Here is a 22348-nt window from a genome sequence, read left to right on the forward strand (position 1 = left end):
GTTTTGTCAATCCATCTATTCACCCATCAAGCCAGCCGTACATTCATTTGTCTCTCAGTTTAATCCAGCTCTTCATTCATCCATTTATCTGTTAGTCTATCATCCATCCACCCATTTGTTTATCTTCTCATCCACTGAGCCATCTATATGTCCATTTATCAGCCCATCCATCTGTTACTCATCCACATTTCCATCTGTGTATCCATTGCATGTCAAGCTGTCAGTCTGATCATTCATTGGCCCATTCATTCACTAGCCATCCATCCGTTTATGCATTCTACCATATCAGGTGAGTTCTAGGCTTCATGCCCATATGATATGGCTCAGATGGTAGAGCGTCTGCCTGCAATGTGGGAGACCTGGGTTCAATCCCTGGCTTGGGAAGATCCCCTGGAGAAGGAAATGGCAACCCACTCCAGTTCTCTTGCCTGGGAAATCCCATGGACACAGGTGAGTGGCAGGCTACAGTCCATGGGGTTGCAAAGAGTCAGACACGACTGAGTGACTAACACACACAGGGTTTATGCTCAGTCCTGGGGAAAGAGAAAGCTATTGGACAAGACTCCTGTCTTCAGGGAGTTCCTGATCTAGTCTGAAGGGCAGAAGGATGAATAGAGGCAATTTTTAAGTCTTTGGTCTCTAGTAAGCCCACTTCTCCAGCTCTCTGAGAGCTCCCTTTCCTCTCCTGTGTAGTCTTACCCTTTGCCCTAAGTCCCATTCGAACTAACACTTCGTCCTTTCTGTCAGTGGACCGCAGATACCTGAGTGCTTCTTCACTTGCAGAGAAGGCCAGGGAATGGCAGGCCTGGATTCACCATGAGACCCATCCCATCTACATCTTCACTGATTTTTTGCCTCCACCTTTGGGACTCTCCAAGGAGTCCAGGTCACTGGTCCTCAGGACGCCCTAGGAACCTGACCAAGGCCCCTCCCCAAGAAGAGGGGAGAGGCGGGCTGACTCGGCATCTGTGCCATCCCTGACCCACTTTCTCATCAAGAAGGCCTGTCCCCACTGACTGCATGGCTGTGAGGCTGGGCTCTGCTGCACGAGAGCCACGTCCTGCTTGATGTGTTCATTCATTCATTCTTCGCTTGTTTGGCTTACATGCTTCTTTATCTCCTCTTTTGTTCATTCAATCACTGACGCTTTACTGAAGGTCTCCCGTTTGCTGGGCCAGGCGAGGGGACCTGAAAGTGAAGGAGGCATGCCCTGGGCCTCCAAGAGCTCACAGGCCCAGAGGGAACAGACATGTGAGCAGCTCTGTGCTTCTTTGGGGAGGCAGGGGCACAAGAGGTGCCAGGTGCTCTGGCACATAGTCAGGCCAGGGCCACAGGCAGGGAAGCACGCAGGGGCCAGAGCATGTCTGGCTGAGGGACAAGCCTAAGCAAAGCCAGGAGGTGGGAGAGAACAAGGGAAAAAGCCAGAAGCAAGACCAGACCAGGAGGCAAAGAGCCTTGAGGACCAAGCCTGGGAGACTGGGCTGCCTCCAGAAGCTACTGCGGGGCCTCTGCTGGTGTCAAGCAGGGAGTGTGGGCTTCCCAGGTGGTGCAGTGGTAACAGGTAACAGATCTACCTGCCAACACAGGCGATCGGCAGGTTCAGTCCCTGGGTCTGGAGGATCCCCTGGAGGAGGAAATGGCAACCGGTTCCACTATCCTTGCCTGGGAAATCCCATGGATAGAGGAGCCTGGAGGGCTACTGGGGTCGCGGGGTCACAAAGGGTCAGACTCGACTGAACGACTGAGCACACACCCGCACGAGGAGGGCGTGCGTTGCTTTCCTCCGTGAGTGCAGACAGCAGACCAGGCCGGCTCTGCGTTCCTAAGCCCTAAGTCTCAAGGGGCCACAGAGAAGTGAGAGACTCCGTTGTCCCAAGCCTGGCCAAGCCCCGGGTAAGAAAACCCCCAGGGTCCCAAATCTCAGGAAAAGGGCTGAACTGATTCCCACTTTCTGCGCAGCGTGAGCAGCCTGTATCCATTCCCACGCCAGCAAGTCCTCCCCATCCTTCTTCCCAATGCCCGTCCTCCTTAAGTGCACCAGAAACCTCTGCCCAAGGCTCGGATTCCAAGGGACCTGCTGAGGTCCTAAGCCTTAGGAACAGCAGGGCCCAGCTTCTAAGCAATTCCAAGCAGAGCAGGGACGGGCTGATCATCCGCAACCCCAGGAGCTAGCAACTCCTTCAAGGGGGTGAGGTGGGGATAGTTATTTTCTGCGTGTCCAGCACTGGACTGAGTGCCTCCACCCTTGTGATCTCATGGAATGGGGACAGTCATCTGTTACCCTGAGGCCCAAGAGGTTGATGACTCCCGCAGGGTCACACAGCTTGTAAGCTGGGAGCTGGGGCCTGGACCTGCTTTCTGGGGCTCTCGGAAGGGCTGGATCCCAGGGCAGGGGAAGGAGGCAGAAGGAAGAGGAGCCAAGTGTGGAGCAGACCAGGGGGCCCGGGGGACATAGGGGCCAAGGCGGTCAGAACTGGGGAGGAAGAGAAAGACAAAAACCTAGGAGAAAGAGTCAAAGGAGGCGGTAGAGAGGAGTGAGGCGAGAAAGGGCGGGGTGGGGTGGAGGGGGACACAGGAGGGCGAGAGGGGACAGGCCCTGACGAGCGGAGGTCCGCCTCCGTCTTCCACAGCAGAGGAAACGGGACCAGAGAGGGTCCGCAGTTTGCTGGAGGTCACCAGGAGCGTCTTGTTGACCCCGTAGCTCGAGTTTTTGTGTGCAAGAAATCAGTTTGAGATTAAAAAAAAAAAAAAAAATTAGGTGCTCCAGGGAGTGAGAGGCGAAACTGTTTTTTATTTGTATCTTTTTATTTGTTGTTTCTTTCTGGCCGTGCTGGCTCTCTGCTGAGGCATGTGGACTCCACTTGCGGCTGTGTGGGCTCAGCTGCCCCAGGGCATCTTGCAGGATCTCAGCTCCCCAATCAGGGACTGAACTTGTGTTTCCTGCGTTGGAAGGTCGACTCTTAACCACTGGACCACCAGGAAAATCCCTGAAACAGTTCTTTAAATTACGTTAATGTTTGAATAGGTAATAGATACACATGGTATGAAATTCAAAAGGTAACAAAAGGGGAAATGGTCCTGTTCCCTGTTACCTAATTTTTGGATATTTTTTCTGGAGGAAGTCTAGCAGATAGAAGCACAGAGGCAGACAAATTCTTTTTTAAATTTCACACAGCAAGTAGCACACTGAACACACCGTACTTCACTGTGGTTGTCTTTTCCCCACTAAATCCATGCCCACGCCCAAGCATATAGAGCCCGCTTGTTCTTTTTAATGACTATATAGTATTCTACTGTTTGGGTAAACTGTGGTAGCTTCACATCCTGAGAGACCTCATTCATTCAAAAAACTGCAGGAAACATTATGTACAGTTTAAAAGATAAAGCACACACATACATAACCACCATCCAGGTCAAGAAATGAAACACTGTCAGCACTCCAGAAGCTTCCCCCAAATGTCCTGCCTCTCTCTGGAAGGAAGACTATCCTAACTTTTCCAATAATTATTTCCATGTTTTCTTTACAGCTTTCCCACTTAAGTAAACATCTCTAACAATATAGTTTAGTTTTTACCTTAACAGATTTTAATCTTTATATGAAGAGAATCATAGTGTACATATTCTTGTTGCATGTAGCTGTGGTCCGTTTTCATTGCCATATAGCATTCCATTGTTGAAAGAAAGCTATTTAACCAGTCTCTTACTGATGGATATTCAGGTCATTTCCAGTCTTCTGCTATTACAAATAATACTGCAATAGGCAAAATTTGCTAATTTACACACATGCAAGTGTACGTCTAGGATAAATGCCCCAAAGTTGAAACACTGGGTCAAAGAGTAGTGCTTTCTTTTTTTGCAGGAAAGCTAGAGAGGAGTGTCTACTGGAATAGTTGGGGGAAGATGTGAGTGAAAGTTCATTGCCAGGACTGGCAGGATTGCCATGCTGGCTCCAGGCAGCAGTCCTCACACCTTTACCTCTGCTTGTTTCTAAAAAACATCCTTCGGCTGTAAAGAACAAAACCCATTTTTCTGCCTTACACGAAAACCATGTAGGAGAAAGGCCTGCTTCTGCAGAAGCAAATGTTCAAAGGGAAAGACACTACAATGTTACAAATTCTTTCTCTGTATTTAATTTTCCAAGTCTAATCTTGACAGTTTAGAGATTTGACAGTGAAAAGAAAATCAGCACAACCAAATACAGGCTGAGTCAAAAATCTTTGCGCACCTCCCTGCAGACACTAATAAATAGTATCAGGAATTACCTAAAACAGAAACAAAAACTCCTTCAATTATAAGTAATATTGAAAATGCCACAGCTTTCTGTCTTAACTCATTGGAAAAGAGACCAGATAGTTATTCAGATACTATCAATGCAGGTGCCCAGATAGTTCTTTAATTTTTAAATTTTCATTTTTATTTTTTTTTTATTGAAGTACACACAGAAATTTTTGACTTACCTCTTTTGAAGTCAAAAGAGACATTTTTTTCAGTTGATACATGTGATGTATATAACGTTTTATTAGTTTTAGGCTGCGTACTGCACGCAGTCTTAAGTAAATAGGTAGATAAACATGTGCTTCCCAGGTGGCTCAGCAGTAAAGAATCTGCCTGCCAATGCAGGAGACACAGGTTCGATCCTTGAGCTGGGAAGATCCCCGGGAGGAGGAAGGGGCAACCCACTCCAGTGTTCTGGCCTGGGAAATCCCATGGCCAGAGGAGCCTGGTGGGCTACAGTCCATGGGGTTCTCAAAAGAGCCGGACACGACTGAGTGATTGAACAACGAGACACACATGGAGATACCGTCGCATGGTCTTGAGCAAAGGTTCTCCCCACTTATCCTCCCACCAGCAGCCCGTGAGAGCGCTGTTCCCACCCCCGCTGGACAAGCGGGCGGCCACACAGGGCTGGGCCCTGCAGAGAGGGCCAGGCGGTCAGGCAGGCCTGGGTGGAGGAGCGCTGGGTGGCCTTTGCCTGCACTGGGCTGGGCGACTGCTGGGGTAGGCTGGGTGCTATTGCAATCACAAGGCAGGCAGGCAACCGGAAACACGGGGCCCACGTCCTCGACGCTGAGTGCACATGGGGGAGCATCGTGGCCCCTTCTCTCGCAGGCCCCTCAACCTCAGCCCCAAAGAGCTCCAGACGCCCTCCACCCTTGCGAGCGACTGGTCCCGGCGGGACGCGACAGGGCACGTGGGAGGACTCAGGCCTCACACAGCGAGCTGGGAAAGGTGACCAGAAAGAGCTGAGCCCATGTACAGAAATGGCCGTCTTGCAACTTCCTCTCACGGTTGAGACACCGGGAGGGGCTCCTTGGGCCCCTCCAAGCTCTGAGCTCTGGTCCAAGCGCTGGGCTGGCTCTGGAGCGCGTTAGGACATCTGACAAATATTTGCTCAGGGCCTCCAGGGGTCAGGCGACCAAACAGGCAAAGGCCCCCGTCCTCCTGGGGCTGATTCTGGAGCAGGTGGGGTTGGGGGGGCAGGGAACATGCAGAGCAGGCGAGAAGGAGGCAAGCCCTATAGGAAAGGGGATTGCCCAGCTTAGGGCTGCGGCAGTGCGGGGGGCGGGGCGCATCTGCAGTGTGAAGGGGAGCAGGGCAGGCCTCGTGGAGAAATGGAGAATGGGGTCACTGAACCAGCCCTGGGAACAAGTGGACAAACCCGCCAGGCAGACACCTGGGAGAGCTCCAGGAGAGGGGACCAGCAAGGGGCCCGTGTGAGCAGAGCCGGGGTGTTGGGGGAGAAGGTGAGAGGCTTGGGGAGGGGGCGGGGGACGCTGAGGGACACATCGTGTGGAATCTGGTCCTGACTCCGGGAGAACAGGCGCATCACTGCAAAGTTCACTTTCTCATTCAGATCTGAAGCTGGGGCTCTTATCATCCCCCCAGGACAGTCGAGGAAACTGAGGCTCAGAAGGGGGTCCATGACTCAGCCAATCGAGAGACAGGCAAGGCTTAAACCAGGTCTGCTGGAGACCTGGGTGGTACCCAGGGCAGGCGCCCATAATGTGCCAGGGGCCGGGACCAAGGAGCCAGCACCACCGGCTGAGGCCCTCATCGCCTGGCATTAACTCGCCCCACCTCCCATGACCCTGTGAATTTAGTACCAGTACCGTTTTACAGACAAGGGTCACGGGGTTCAGCTGGCGAGGGGCTGCCCAAGGACACACAGCTGGCCCAGGGGGTGTGTGGGGTGGCCCTGGGGCGTGTGCTTCCGCGGCTGCCTCCATCTCGAGTTTCCCCTGTGGGTGCTTTCCTACCTAAAAGTGCTCCTTAGCTCTGGCTGGTTCACAGGCTGAAATCCAAAGCTCTGAGTCCTGTGCTGGAGTCCGCCGCCCTCCCCCTCAACACCCTGGCCAGCCTTTCCCACCCTCCCCCACCCCGAGTGGACCAGCCCTGCCCCCACCTCCAGCCCAAAGACACTACTCAACATTCCCAGAACCTCTTTCTCAATCTCCCACGGCCTTTGCTCACAGTCCCACCCCCTTTCACACTCGAAGGCCTCCTCCATCTTTTTTTTCTCTCCTCCATCTTTTGAGGGCTCGCCTCCTCCAGGCTAAGATGCTCCCTTCTCAGGTCACACCTCCATCGTTCCCCCGCCCTGCTGAGTCTCTCCTGGCACTCTGAACCAGCTTCTGCCCACCTCCCCACTCTCCCCCACACTCCTACCAGCTCCCTGGTGCCAGGGGCTAAGCAGCAGAGATCTCCAGAGTGGCCTGATCTCCGCCATGCCCTGAATCTCAGCTCTCCCCCCACACCCCCCTCCACACCCTTGTCTCCTGTTGACCAGGCCTTTCAGACGGGGAGCTCACCTCCTGGCCACATCACTCAGCCTCCGGCACCTCAAACCCACCGCCACCCACAGCGACTTCCTCCTGCTCACCACGGGCAGCACCCGCCCTGCTCGCTCAGTGAGGACAGGAGCCACTCCCCCCAACTCCACAAGGCCCCCCTCTTCTGTGGAGCCCCCGACACCATCCCCTCCTATCTAGGCACCCTGGATCCTTCCCTACCACTGGCTGTGTAGCCCCTTCCCCTCCCCGAAGCCCAGAGGCCTTGATTCTGTAGAGGTGCCAACAAGACTCAGCTGCACCATGGTCCAGAAGGCAGAAAGAGACAATCTGTGTGAGCCTTCCCCTTGTATACAGTAGGCTTTCAATTAGTGCACATTTCCCTCACTGGCCTCCACAAATGCTGAGTGACCCTGGTGGAGGTTACAGTATGGCTCTAGAGACCTTGATTTCAAATCCTTTCCTTGCCCTGTGTTTGCCGTGTGGCTGAGGGCAAGTCACTTCTCAGAGCCTCGGTATCGTCATCTGTAAAATGGGGACAACAGCAGGATACACCCCAGGGGGCTGTGCGCATTAGAGACTGCACAGGATATGTTTTTATCTGATGCGCACACCCGCCATCCCTCTGGAGGAGGAAGGCTCGGCCCTGTCTCCAAGGGCTCAGGATCTCTGCGGTCCTCAGTTCCTTGGAAGCTCCCGCCCCCTGGCCTTTCCAAAGCCTCCTTGGAAAAGCTGAGCAACGTGAGGAGCCGAGAAGCTGTCTGACGAGAGCCTTGAGAGAGCAGCCTCTCGCCCTCCTTCCCCCTGCCTGCCCTTCTCCCCTCCTCCCTGCCTGAGCAACCAGCTCTCGGGAGAAGACCTAGGGCCCCCAGGTCTGGAGTAGGGATGCTGTGGTAGGAAGAGGGCCAGCGTGTTAGACATTTACAACAAAGCGACGGCACGGGGATCGATCTTATTAGATGAGAAATGGGCCTCAGAGCCGACCCTTATACCGCTCCAGGCCGGAAAGCAGAAAGAGCCAGAATCAGGGTCGGACCAGGCTTATCTTACTCCACAGTCTGTGCTCTCAGCCCAAAGCTGCCCCAGCGTGTGTGACAGGAGCCAGCAGGACAGGGGTCTCTGTGCCCGGTGCGTGAGTGGGAGGGTGCTGAGGGGGCCAGTGAGTGAGGCGCTGACTTGATTTCCAGGCTGTGGGATTCCAGGCTAGTTTGAAGCAGACTAGGGGTCCCCGGGCAAGTGCGAGTGGCAAGCAGTAGACAGGCCTGGACCCGGAAGGAGTTAAATGTATAAGGGGCCTGGGTGAATCAGAGGCTCCACAGGGTGAGATGGAAATTCCCTGTGCATGGCGTGTGGTCACCCAGAAAAGGGAAACGGTGCTTTTCGGAGCAGAGGACGGCGGGGGCTCTAGCCCGGGAGCAGATGCCTGCCTGGGTGGGGCTGGCGAGGGCGTCGTGACCAGGGAGGCCTGGCTTCCGGGTGGGAAGAAGGAGGCAAGGAGCCATGAAGCCAGGCCAGGCCTGGTCATGCTATGGTGTGTCCATGGGCCCTGACAGATGAATAGGAGTTCACCGGGCCCAGAGGAAGAAAGGGCATTTGACCTGAACTGTGGGAACCAGTAGAGCCCAGGCCCAGGGGTGGGACTCAGCATGGAGAGCCTGTCCCCTCCGGCTTTTGTTGGGGCCCTCTTTCCTATCCCACCTGAGGGGCCCCTCCTTACCCCAGGAAGCACCCGTCACCTCCTCCTGGGGTCCCCCAGCCTCAGTCTCCCTCCCAGAGTCCTCAGCATCTTGTCACTCATCTGCCTTCCGCATAGGACTGTAGGCAGGCACCATGTCCTGGCTCCAGAGACAGTTTGCACCTGCTGTGGCTGGCATGGAGTGGGTGCTCTGTGTTTGAAGACTGACAATCCACGGAAGAGGATTCTGACATTCAGAGCAGTTAGGTGAAACGCAGCCCACTGCCTGGGGCTGAGGTGGGGGTGGGAGCCAGGGCTCTGCTTCAGCTGGGACTTGGTGGGAGGCATGGATTGGGGCAGGCAGAGCCTCCTCCTGGGGCCGCGGAGGGGGACCTGGGCCGCTGACGACCAGGTCTGGCAGCTCTAGGGCCCCAGGCCTGCGTCCCCCTCAAGCTTTGGGCCAGCCTGGCTTCCTGCCTTGTCCCTGGGGCTGGGAAACTTGTGTCCTCCCTGGGAAGGAGACAGGTGGATGAGACAGAGCCAGGGCCAGTCAGATGGACAGACAAGGGGACTGGGTGTCAGGAAACCCTGACTCCCGGTCCAGACACTTGCCCACTGAGTAGCCTGGGACACGCGCCTTGCCCTCTGCGCCCCAGCATCCATTTCTGATGGAGACAGTGGGACAGGCTCTATCTGGGGACGAAAAGAACCGACCCACTCTGCACCATCATGAGACAGCTTGTTCATGATTTGAAACGGGTGTTCCTTGCACTGTCTTCTGTCTCTTCCTAGAACAATCCTCTACTGCAGCGCCAGTCCTGCCTGCGGTTCCCAAGCAGCAAGAGCCATGGTCTCAGGTCCAGCGTCCGTCTGTCCCAGCTCAACTCTGCCCCGCAAGAGGGCCTGTGACCTACACCAGCCGGATGAGGGGGCTGAAACCCAGCTCAAAGACAGTAGATGGCTGGGGCCTCCCGCCCAGAAACAAGCCCCCTGGAAGGCCCCGGGTGCCCCCAGGCCCACCGCAGCATCCCAGTTTCCTTGCCCCCATCATCCCCCACCGGGAAAGGTCAAGGAGCCGCTGGAGCGGCTACCGTCGGGCAGGGCCGAGCAGCGTCACGGCGGCCATCGGGGCTGGAGCTTTTCCAGTCACGAAGGGGAACTGAGACCTGCAGGAATGTGCTTCGGGCAGGCCAGAGTGGGCCGGGCCCAGGGGGGAGGGGGCTGCTCCAAGGAGCCCAGGCTCATGGGGTCCTGGGGGTGGTGAGAAGTTGAAGGGGACCCCCCCACACCTCCAAGCAAGTGGCTGAGGGGCCGGGGATGGGGCGGGGGGGGGGGCGGTCACTGCGAGGTCCTGGCAGGTTGTCCAGAGAGAGCTGGCCCGGGCAGTGGGAGGTTGGGGAGCTGTGTGGGGAAGGAAAGAGGAAGCCATGCGGAGCGGGGGAGGGGGCCGCGGGGGATGGAGTGGGGGCCGGGGGGCCTGGAGCCACTCTGGCCGCAGCCACTTCGCTTCTCCCGGTTTCGGTTTGTAAATAGCTGCTGGCTCCGTGCGGGCGGGATGGGCCCTGCCCCTTCTGTGGCCCGTGTCCAGGGAGGTCCAGGTCTGAGCAGCTAGCTGCACAGGCTCCCGCCCTGGGTTTGAGGACCCCCCACTGTGGGAATCGAGGCTGGCCCAGCCTTAGGCCTTGATGGGCAGGTTCTGGTGGGCCCAGTTCTGGGCAGCCCCAACCTGTGGTCACTGAGGTAATACAGCTGGGATAGAACTTGATGACTTGGCCAACACTGGGCTTATTTATAACTGGGCCTCCGTGGGCAGAAGAGCAGCTGCGGAGCCGCCAACTCAGCACTTGAGCTGACCCCAGGCACCAAGGCAGGGGACGGGATGGCAGAGGCCAGGCAGGCCTCCCAGCCCCTCAGGCTGAGCACCAGGGTCTTGGGACTCTGGAGGCCTCTCTGGCTGGAACCAGTCCTTGGCTGTCCGCGATGGACAAGCCTTGAGACTGAGGAGAAGCCACTTAGGAAGTGGGCCCCTCAGAACCTCCTGGGCCGAGCAGGGTAGCTGAACTCAGTCAGTGGACCGGTCAGTTCCCCCAGGGGCACCCAGGCCTCGGCCTTCCTGCAAAGAAATTCTTCCTCCAGACGTCAGATGCTGTCAGCAATCTCCACAAGCAGCCAACTCATCTGCCCTCCCCTTCTTGCAAGAGCAGCTTGAAAACAAAACAAAACACATTCGGGGAAAAGGCAATGCCAAGTTCCCGAGGCCTGGCCCTGGTGGTGGAACCTCCAGGCACCTGACTCCTGGAGAAGGCTCCGGGCCCTCCCGAGGCCCACGTGTCACGCCTCACAGGCACCCATCTCCTTGCCGGACAGACGCGAAGGGCTGGCCCTGTCCCTAGCCCTACTCGTCTTTCTCCTGAGAGAGAATGTGAGGGCGTACCAGACCCTTTCCTAACATTTGTAGGAATACAGAGGATCCGGAGACCTTTCTCCCGCTCGGAACCCTTCCGAGTCAACCTTGTCAGCCACCATTCTCCGTCTGTCCCATCCACAGCCTGTCTCCCTAACCTGGTCCCGGCCTTTTCCGGCCTCCACACCTCAGTTGGAAGTCTGGTTCCCCCAGCAGCTGTGCTCTCCCCTGCCCCCGAGTCTCTCCAAACCCCTCTCTGTTGAGGCCTATGCCAGGCCCCACCTCGGATGGTCCCAGGCTCAGGGCCCATCTTGACCTCAAAGCTGAGGCTCTTGGGATGGAAAAAATCAAGGAAGGTCAGAATTGGGGCTGAAATGGGTGAAGGATTTTAGACTCTGAGTACCATGATCACCTCACGTGAAAGAGGAAAACCAAGGCCTGGGGTGGGTCAGGGATGGCCAGAGGCACTCAGAGAACAAAGGACAGAGCTGAGACCAGAGCTCCGATCCCTGGACCTCGGACCCTCGGGACCACCTGCTCAGCCTTGGGCGGCAGCCCTGCCTGGCCCCTTCCCCTTGGCGGAAGCTGTTGGAGATGGGAGGCATGGGGCCCCTGGGGCTGGGGGGTAACTCGGGCCATCTGCTGCCCGGGCCGGGGCCTGGGCTGCGGGGCCCACTCAGGCCCCTCTGGGCAGGGCAGGCGGGCCGCCCTGCCTGGAGCCGCCCCGGCGGCAGCTGCCCCTGTTTCCACATCGGCAGCAGTGAGTCCGGCGCCTGAGAAAACAGGAAGCACCCAGTCACCACAGGAAGCGTGTGTGCGCAGCCTCCCCGCCCCCGGGCCATTGCAAAACGCCAACAGCCCCGTTACCACAGGCACCACACCGCGGCGGCCCAGGACGCTCCGGCCGCCGGGTCCGCCCCGGGGGCCGGGCCGGCGGACTTCAGCCCTCAGCTGCCTGGCCCCGGCCTCGAGCCGATGTCCAGCGGGCGCAGGGGCGCGGCCTCGAGGAGCCCGAGGCCTGGGCTGCGGGCCTCCCGCCTTCCTCTGGGTGCTCAGCCCCATCCCCCAGAGGCGGCTGCAGCAGGCCCCCCTGGCCGTGGAGAAATCAGAACATGGGGTCAGGGGTCACAGAGAAGCCGGCTCTCCCGCCTAAGGGTTAGCACGGGAGGCCTATTTGACGGCCTTCGACCTGACCGGGCTCCATCCGCCAGCCTCCCGAGGCCGCAGCCTCAGAGCCCGCCACCCCCACAGCCCCTGGGAGCTGTCTGCCGTCAAGCCCACACCTGCCACACCCTCTCGGCCCGGCCCCAGCCCTTCCCAACCGAGACTGTGCCCGCCCCTGGGGTCCTGCCCCCGGGCCAGCCTTGGGGGCGCCCGATGGCGGGTGGGAGTCGGGGCCCCTCCTCGTCCTGCCCTACCTGCCTGCCCCGACTCACCTCTCCGCGACGGGGCTCACCCTTTGGAAGGAGATGGGAGTCCCGCAGGGCCTGCACTGCTCCAGCCCCGCGGACAGCAAGGAAAAGAGAAGAGAGCAGAGCATTTCATGGCTATAATAAATCAAAGGGGGAAGTCGGAGCAGGAGAAATAAGAAACTTCCCTACCCTGGGCACAGGGACCTGCCAGGCGGCAGCCCCCGGCACCCCATGGCTTTCCCTCCTCCTCCCTGCATCCCTGGTCGGGGGGCCCGGATCGGGTGCCTTCTCCCCTAGGCCAAGGTACCCCACCTGCCCGGAGGTCCCCTGGGAACACTGGAGGCCCAGCCTCTCTCAGCGCTGGGCCTCAGTTTCCTCCAAATGGGCATGGGGAGATTCAACAAGGCTGTTTATTCATCTGGGAAGGCAAGGGCTTAGACTGCCCTACATATACAGCTGAAGATGGGTAGGGCCCCTCTGGACAAGGACCCTCAGGGCATGAAGGAGGAGGGAGTGAAGCATCTGAGAAGTCCCAGTGGGACGGCTGGGCTGGGCTGGACAAACGTCTGTGAAAGGAGACGGGAGAGCTGAAGCAAGAGGCAGGAGCACGGAGTGGAGGTGGGGAGAGCCCCAGACTGTGAGAACAGGCAGGACGGTGACCTCAACTCTGTCCCTGCACTTTCTCAAACCAGACCAGGGGCCCAGGGCCTGGGGTCCACAGGGGTCCACAGGGGTCACTGAAGACATCACATCTTCCTGGAGTGTCCACGCAGGTAGAAACTGAGAGTAGAAACTGATTTTTTTTAAGTGTGCGTGGGGTGAGGGATCCCACCTATTTAACAGAATACAAATCTATATGAATTTTTAAGACAAGAAGAAGGAATTTCAGAAATAGATTGGCTAGTTTGGGCCCTGTTGTGAGCAACGCCTCCAGCTTCCCCCACTGTTGGGGTGTCTTTACTGGAACCCTCTTGAGAGGGCAGGCTCACTCCCCTTTACTCCAGGGGTCTCTGCTCTCAGAGCAAATGCTTTGGACCCCGCCTGGGCTCCCAGCCCCCAGGCTCTCCCGGCAATGTCTCCTGAACAGCTGGCAGCCTAGAGCTCAGGGTCCTAGGAGACAGCAGCAGGGCCCAGGATCCCTCTGCGCCTCTGAGATCACGCTGCTTCACTCAACTTCATCAGGCAGATAAGATAAGAAAGTGGCTGTGACTGTTGGAGAGTCCAGGCTGCAGAGCCAGACAGATTGGGGAGCCTGCAGTGTGTGACCCTGGGCAAGTGATCTCGCCCCTTGGAGCCTCGGTTTCCCCACTGGGGAAAGGCCTCACTTGAAAGCCGGTAATGTAGGACAAAGGAGGTCATGGTCTGGGGCCTCACGGTGACCGTGTGGCCAGCAACGCACACCATCTCCTCCCAGAAGCCCCCACTTCCTCCCTCCTTTCCCTTTCACCTGCCTGAGAACCTCTGCTCCCTGCTCTTCTCTGCACGCCCAGGGCCCCTGACCTCCTTCTGACCTGTCCTGATCTGGGAGAGTACCGGAGCCGGGGTTCCCAGCCCTACCCCAAGGCACTCCATCTGTGAGGCAAGGTCCTTGGAGGCTCAACTCTTGCCCTGGCAGGACTCCCCACTTCTACTCACATACTTCCTGCCCTCCCAAGACACCCCTTTTCATCCCCAGACAGCCACACGGTTTGACCAACGGGTAGTGTTGACCAGGCACTCTGTGCACTCCATATCTTGTAATCCTTGCAGTTGGAAGTATTCTTATCCCCATTTCACAGATGAGGAAACAGGCTCAGAGAGGAAGAGGGATTGGTGTGAGGTCAGCTGGCTAGAGAGGGGCAGCTCTGAGCTGAGAACTCAGTTCTCTCATCTATTAACCCAGGAGAAATCCTAAGCAAACCGTGAGGCGAAGCAGTACCTCTTTGTTTGGAAGACTTTGAGTCCTTTGGGATGTCACTGTTGCCCAGGCTCATGTGTGCATGCTTGCGAAGTAGCTTCAGTTCAGTTCAGTTGTTCAATCATGTCTGACTCTGCCACCCCATGAACTGTAGCACACCAGGCTTCCCTGTCTAGTAGCTTCAGTCGTGTCCAACTCTTTGCAACCCCATGGACTGTATAGCCCACTAGGCTGCTCTGTCCATGGGATTCTCCAGGCAAGAGTACTGGAGTGGGGTGCCATGCCTTTCTCCAGGAGATTTTCCAGACCCAAGGAAAGAACCCACGTCTCTTACATCTCCTGCACTGGCAGGCAGTTTCTTGGTTCACAGTCATGGCCTATTCTCAGTTCTCCAGTTCTGTCTCCATCCCCAGAGTCTCCTGCTTCTCCTGGTTCAGGCTGCAGTATGCTGGAGTTAGAAAAATTCCAGCCTCAGGTGACCATAATATCAGAGATTATAAAATCCAGAAAGGTGAGCAGCCTCCTGAATCAAATGCTCCCCCTGGCTCCCTGCCCTGTGTATGCACACCTAGTAGTGGATGGAGACAGGTCCAAGGGGGCAGTGTTCCCTAGTGGTTAGAACCAGGGCCTTGCTGCCAGACATTCATGGGGTCTAAATCTCAATTTTGCAACCAGAGACACACCACTCCACCCCCCAGTGCATAAGTGACAACCCTAATATGGAGAGAAAGATGCCTCTCCTGACCTGGAGATTTCACAGAAGGGAAATTTGCTTCTAAAGGCCAAAGGCTCAGCCCTTCTTCATGCATGGCCTCATTTAAGCCTTGTTACAGCTCTGACGAGTAGGTACTATTATTACTCCCATTTTACAGATTAAGAAACCAAGGTGAAGGAGTCTTCCCAAGGTCACATGGTCCTGCAGAGACTTGAACCTCAGGCCCATGTGACTCCAAGTCAGAGGCACTTACCCTACCCCAGACAGGTCCCCCCTTCCTTTTTTTCCTAGGAATTTTCCCTACCACTGCCAGCCCACAAGTCAGAGGCCCTGAGTGGCTGGCTGGGACTGAAGGGCTGGGCCCTGCCCAGCTGTGGTGCAGTCCCCAAATGCCTGACTGCTCTCGCTCTTGGGCTGGGCTGGGCTGGCGGAGGGCCGCCTAAGCATGCAAGGAGGTGCGCCCAGCTGCAGCGGGGACTCCTCTAGGCCCCAGCTGTCCTGCCTTGGGCCAACCCTGCAACTATATTGGTGTCCGACCCGCTCTTATAGGAGGGGTGTAAGCCCTTCCCGGGTTGGGGGGGCGGGGGAGGGGTGGCCTGCAGGGTGGGGCCAGGAAACCAAGAAGCTGGACTTGCACTTCGCTTGCTTGGACCCCTTTCAAGGCCCGGGGAGAGGCCTCAGCAAATTTGTATTTGTGATTTTGTAATCTTTTTCTTAAAGAGGGCCCCCAGAGTGTACAAGCATACCCAAACCTAGCTCTGTTCCCGGGGTTGGGGGCAATACAAAGAGCTCCATTCCACTCCCCACTTGTTTCCTGATGGCCGGCTCTGTGACTTAGGGCAGGCCCCCCAAATTCTCATCTACACAGTGGGGATCAAGCCTGGAGAGTCCGCAAGAACAGGCAGCGGCCATGCGAGGAACTCAGGGCACCCTTTCTTTACAAAAGGGCCCAGATCTACAAAGGGATTTCACCAGCCTGCGCCTGTCCCATCCCCAACGGCCCTGGGGTGGGTAACTGGAGCTCCCGCCCCCGTTTTCCAACGGAGATGACTGAAGCTTGGAACGGAACGTGCAGGCTGGAGCCCCATCCCCCACGACTGCAGAGGATCAACCCTCGGGGTCGGAGGGAGGGGGCCGCCGGGGCTGAAAGTGGCTCCGGGGAGTTGGGACCGGAGGGTGCGGGGGCGGGCTGGGCGGAGGCTGGGGGGAGGAGGCGGCGTCCCGCACTGTCTCACCGCAGGACCGACCTCGGCCCTTATCTGTTCGGGCAGCTTCCGCCCCCCGCCCAGCCCCCGCCGCAGGCCTGGCCCGCGCCTCCGCCTCCCGAGGGCCCGGCCCGGGGCGCCCCTCCCCCGCGGCCGCCCGCCCCCAGGGAGCGCCCGGGCTGCTGCCCAGCGGAGCAGAGAGGGGCCCGGGGCCCAGGTGAGCAGCCGGAAGTGATAAACAACTCCTGGGAGGGGGCACCATCGCGAGGAGGCCCTCCCTGCCGCAGCACGTCCACCCCAACCCCGACGGGGGCTCCCCATCCGGGCCCCCTCGACCAAATACGGGAGGGCTACCGGGGTCCATTAACGCCCCAGGGAGCAGGAGAGGCAGTGGAGTTGGTCTGCAAGGTGTTCTGAGGGACAGGAGCCCACCACACACGCGCCTGCGTGCACACACGCACGCACACTCGCATCCCTGGCACAGGTGTGGGAGGGAAGAGACGTGGAGACACCTTAGAGAAAGTGAAATGCAAGCCACAAACTGGAGGAGACGTCTGCCTGTCTGCCAGGTCCAACTCATGAAGGATAAACATCAAAAATACATAAAGGACTGTTGCAAATCCATAGAGAAAAAAAAAATAAAACAAAAAAAAAAACAACCCTGGTCCTGCAACAGAAAAACAGATACAAGACATGAACTGGCCTTTGTACAAAAGAAATACGTTTGTCAGTCAACATCTAAGGCATGCTCAAGCTCATTGGCAATGAGAGAAATGCAAATAAAGACCACAATAAGATGCTATTTTACACCATGTGAAGGGCAAAAATGAACGAGACTAACAGCACCAAGCGCTGGAGAAGAGGTGGGGCCGCGGGACCTCCAGTGCATTATTAGTCAGAGCGCGACTCCAGACAACCTCTGGGGAAACAATCTGGCCTTATCTTGTAAAGCCCGGCAGATCCCCCTCCAGGCTAAAATCGAGAGCAACTTTGGCACGTGCTCCAGGAGACAGGGAACATTCAAAGCTGCACTGTCCTGAATAGCAAACATCTAGGAAATGTCCCAAATGCCCATCGACAAAGAGAACGGGTACGTCACAGAGGACTCATTCACACAGTGGCACGTGGCTCAGCAGGGCAAGTAAACTAGCTTCTCCCAATATTGTGGATCCATCTTATTCCCATGAAAGTGTTAGTCACTCAGTCCTGTCCGACTCTTTGTGACCCCATAGCCCGCCAGGCTCCTCTGTCCATGGAATTCTCCAGGCAAGAATACTAGAGTAGGTAGCCATTCCCTTCTCCAGGGGATCTTCCTGACCCAGGGAATGAAGCTGGGTCTTCTGCTTTGCAGGCGGATTCTTTACTGTCTGAGCCACCCGGAACGCCCTTAGTACCCATATCGTTGAGGGAAAAAGCCAGTCCCCAAACACTTCCCATGAAGTTCAAAACCAAGCCAAACCCTATCTCTACAACAGATGATGTGGGTCCCTTCCTTCTGCTACTTTTATTATTAGGAGATGATGTGATTACCCACCCAAAAGACTCAAGAGTAATACTGAGAATTGACCAGAACCAATAAGAAAATGTAGTTGGCTTATCAAAGGAGTGCATAAAAACCATTTGCCTTCCTGTGCACTACATCTAAAATGTAACATGAGATACATTCTTTTAACCACCTGCAAAACGTAAAGTATTTAAAAGTAAGCTTATTAAAGCAGGAGGAGAAGGGGATAACACAGGATGAGATGGTTGGATGGCATCACCAACTTGATGGACATGAGTTTGAGCAAGCTCCGGGAGATGGTGAAGGACAGTGCGCTGCAGTCCGTGGGGTTGCAAAGAGTTGGACACGACTGAGCAACTGAACTGAACTGAAGTTTATTAAGAGTTAGGCAAGAGGGTATGAGAACAATTGTAAAAACAAAACAAAAAAAAAATTCTGAATAATGTAAAAGAAAACAGCTCTTTATTAAAAAAAAAAAAAGCCAGATTGGACAGAATATTGCCTGTCATGTTTATTTTTTCTTTTTTTGTGTGTGTTTATTAAAAATAAAAAAAGAATTGTTAAAACTCAGGTTCCCCCAAGAAGGAAGCAGAGATATGGGATTTGAACGGGGTAACACGTACGGAAATCTGTGAATAAATGTGAATTAAATGGGGTGATTCAAGAGTTGAGGCTCCTTCAATCCCTGGTCGGGAAACTAAGATCCTGTATGCCTTAACTAAGGTCCTGCTTGCTGCAACTAAGACCTGGCACCGCCAAATAAAGAAAGATATATATATATTTAAAAATACATAAATTAAATAAAAGAGAGCCCTGCAAAGTCTCAGAACACAGTGTGTAGCGCACAGGAATTTTATCCCGTTCTGTGCTCCTGAGGCAGGAGAGAGGGAAAGGGAGACATTAAATTGATTTGGATAGACTTCTCCTCAGGGTTATTGGCAAGAGCTTGTCTTTCTTTCCAGAAGCCCACAGTGGGGTGAGGCTGAGGAGGGTGGGGGTGGAGAAGCCCTGTGTATTCAGGGGACAGGGCTCCAGGCTCCAAAGACATGACCACTGAGGGCCTGGACAGACCCAGAAGGCTTCAGAGAGGAGGCGGCCTTGTAAACAGGCTGGATTCCAATCAACAGAGATGGTGGAAGGGGAAGGCCAGGCCGGGCCTGCCAGGGTGGGATGGGAGTCACAACAGGCACAGTAAAGGCAGGGAGGCTGCAGGCAAGGAGTGAGGCAAGGCAGCAGGGAGCCTGGCCACAGGGAGCCCCCTCGGTGGAGTCTCTGGGGCAATGCCAGCCAGGCTTGGAGATTCAGAGGGGACAGCTCCCCAGGAATTCACGGGAAGCTAAGGCTGCTCTGGGAAGAGCAGGTTGAGACAGAGTTAGAGTCGCGGGTTCCAGAGGGCACATCCAGTGTGGAGAGATCGAGCCGGAGGCGGTAAGAGCAGCGGGGCCCCGGGTGAGCCCCAGGCTCCGCCTCACGCCACCCTGGGCCCCCTGAGCCTCAGACGTCCTTCTCCAAGCAAGCGATTGCTGCCTCCCTGCAGGCCCCCATGGAAAGCCCAGAGAAGGCCGGCTCTCTCACAGAGGCCCCGCTCTGGAAGCAGGAGGAAGGCGCCCAGCCCCGGGCCTCCAGCCTGGACCGCCAGAGGAGGAGAGGGTTTGGCAGGGCCTGGGCAGTGCCGGCCATCGCCCGGTGAGGAGCAGTCCCACCTTCCAGAAGTAAGGGGGCTGAGGCTGCTGAGAAAGGCCCCCCAGTAAAGGTACCAGAGCCAGGAACAACGTGTTACAGTCAGACCCTAGGCAACTCAGTGAAATCAGAGAAATTGGTCTGCGCCACCCCTCACCCCCAACCCTGGGTGCCAGATGCCTCCAAACCACAAGGAAGGCAGTGTCCAGGCTCACCTTGCCCTGCTGGAGTGTGCCGGCCCAGTGCCGTGACCCAGGCAGCCCCTGAAGCCTGCAAACTGACTGATGAATGTGTTGGAAGCCGTTCATCTGTGCTCGGAGGAGAGGAGGGCGTGGCCCCTGTGTCATCCTCTGTTCATCACTGTAATACCTACTTTTTTATATACGTACGTTTTAAAATTTTTTCTTTTTAATATTTCATGAATTTGGCTGTGCCTCATCTTACTTGCGGGAGAAGGCAATGGCACCCCGCTCCAGTACTCTTGCCTGGAAAATCCCACGGACAGAGGAGCCTGGTAGGCTGTAATCCATGGGGTCGCGAAGAGTCGGACACGACTGAGAGACTTCACTTTGACTTTTCACTTTCATGCATTGGAGAAGGAAATGGCAACCCACTCCAGTGTTCTTGCCTAGAGAATCCCGGGATTGGGGAGCCTGGTGGGCTGCCGTCTACGGGGTCGCGCAGAGTCGGACACGACTGAAGCGACTTAGCAGCAGCGGCAGCAGCATCTTACTTGCAGCCCACAGGATTTTTGACCTTCCTTGTGGCCTGCAGGATTCTTTTTTTAAAAATACTTTTATTTATTTACTTATTGGCTGTCCTGGGTCTTTGTTGCTGCGTGGGGCTTTTCTCTAGTTGAGGCCAGTGGGGGCTACTCTCTAGCTGCAGTTCATTGTCGTGGTGTCTCTTCTTGTGGAGCAGGCTCAAGGCGCCCACGGGCTTCAGCGTTTGTGGGGTGTGGGCTCGGTAGTTGTGGATCCTGGACTCTACAGCGCAGGCACCGGAGCTTAGCTGCTCCACCGCATATGGAATCTTTCTGGATTGAACCTGTGTCTCTTGAATTGACAGGTAGATTCTTTACCATTGAACCACCAGGGAAGCCCCAGCATGCAGGATCTTTAGTTGTGGCATGCGAACTCTTAGCTGCGGCCTGTGGGATCTTAGTTCCCTGACCAGGAATTAAACCCACGCCCCTGCATTGGAAGCATGTGACTCAACCCACTGGACCACCTGGGAAGACTTGATTTTCTCTAGTTTTTATTTACTCACAGTTATACATGGGCACATATATATACATCTCACAATACCTCTAGTCATCCTCCTTGTCATGAGTTTAAACTAGTGGATATATTTAAAGATATTTCTACATTTCTCTTTTCTTGTCTACATCCGGAAACCCCTGGCAGATCGAACTCACCATTTTTAACAGCCACACTCTCTCTGGTTCCCCCACTGAACTCTAGATGGGCTCTTCTGGCTCAAGACCATTTTCCAGTGTCATCCCAACCCCCAGTACATTAAGGAGTCTAATGTTGGAAATTCTGACCCGAGTGAGAGGAAAGAGCAGAGAGAAGGCAGCATGTGGTGTTTCTAGCAGGGTCTTGCCCATCCCCTTACTGGCGGCCAGCAGTCCTCAGCTCCTAGTGGCAGGAATGCTGACTGTGTTATTGTGAAATCATTTGTATATTGTGAAGTGCTTTGCATGTGATGGAGTGATTTGCATAGGCAGGGAGGGCATCTTTAGAGATCCCAAAGCAGCATCCCTGAGTGTCTTCCTCCCTTTACAAAGTAAGTAAGTTGGGGCTTCCACTTCGGAACTCAGGAAGCGGAACAGGAGGGCGCCCCAGCAGACCTAAGGGTCTGGTGGATGAGGCAGACAGGACTTTCAGAAGGAAGCTGATCCGCTGTGTAGCTGCGGGTCTAGGAAGGGCAAACGTGGGCGAGTGCGGTAGAATAGGGCAACTGGTGTAGCACGGGAGAGCCCTGTGCTGTCAGAGCCCCGGGTAACAGAGTGACACATGGACCCACCGCAGGAGCAGATGAGGGTCAGAGGCTCGGAGACTCCCAACCCCGACACAATCTCTACCCAAGTGCCCCTTTCCTAGTATTATATGGTCCTGGCTGATTCCCCAAGAAGAATGCAAACGTGGAAATGCCAAACCAGATTTCCATGATCCTGCAAGTGAGACGCCCTCTCACATACTCTGGGTCCAGGAACACCCAGGCTTGGATCGGGCTTCCGCCATCTGTGCGACCCTGAGCTAACAGTCCCCGCCTTAATGGGACAGACCGAGGATTCAGTGAAGACAGTACGAACAGAGTGAATGGCACGTCGTAGACGTTCAGTTAAACTGCAATAATAACAATAATGATGCTACTGTTTGCTGCCCTCGTCTAAAGTGACGGAAGCACAGGGTCTCTGCTCCCCAAGGTTTGGAGTTTACCGGGCAGCAACGTCGGGCCACCGTGCATTGGACTCCAAAGGGTTACAAGCCCTGGAGACAAAAGGCTTGAGGTTCCCAGTGAAAAACCAAAGCATAAAAATAATTCGATGAGTAAGAATAAAATTCCCTCTTCTGAGGTTCCCGGGGCTAGGCCCCTCCCTGTGGCAGGCACTTCTCCTTTCCCTGGCTCATGGAGGAGCCAGGCCCGGCTGACTCAGAGCGGGAGCACCGCAGCGGTCCCCCGCCCCGCACACCCGGACCCCGGCCCGGGGCGGCGCCGTCTAGCGGCCGAGCGCGCCCCCGTGCGGCCGCGGCCGGCACTGCCGCCCGAGAGAGGAAGCGGCGGCCGGGCCCCGCAAGCCCAAGTTCCCCGGCCGCTCGCGGTCCCTGCGGGGGCCGCTGCCTCCGCCCTCGCGCAGCCAGGCCGAGCCGGGTGCCCACGGGGCTCCCACTTCCGCCCGACGCTCCCCGCCGCCGTCCCCGGTCCGGCCCGAGCGGAAGTGCGCCAGCCTCCTGGGTCCCCCATAGCCTCGAGGCGGAAGCGCGCCCCTTTGCCGCCGCTCCCCCCGCGACCCCGCGGCGCGCGGCGCGCCGGGTTCCGGACAGGTCCCGTGTGACGTGGCC

The 22348-nt window shown here is 56.3% G+C and overlaps 1 long non-coding RNA gene across 1 annotated transcript; it reads right to left on the reverse strand.

Moving 5' to 3' along the window:
• Nucleotides 1-3163: 3163 nt before the first annotated feature.
• Nucleotides 3164-12423, reverse strand: LOC120876958. Its single transcript, XR_005724253.1, has 2 exons — nt 12304-12423; nt 3164-3751 (listed from the first exon to the last, which is right to left on the reverse strand). It is a non-coding gene; the product is annotated as an uncharacterized LOC120876958 (long non-coding RNA).
• Between the last annotated feature and the right edge of the window lie 9925 nt (nt 12424-22348).

Source organism: Oryx dammah, unplaced genomic scaffold (genome assembly GCF_014754425.2).
Source record: "Oryx dammah isolate SB20612 unplaced genomic scaffold, SCBI_Odam_1.1 HiC_scaffold_17, whole genome shotgun sequence".
NCBI lineage: Eukaryota > Metazoa > Chordata > Mammalia > Artiodactyla > Bovidae > Oryx > Oryx dammah.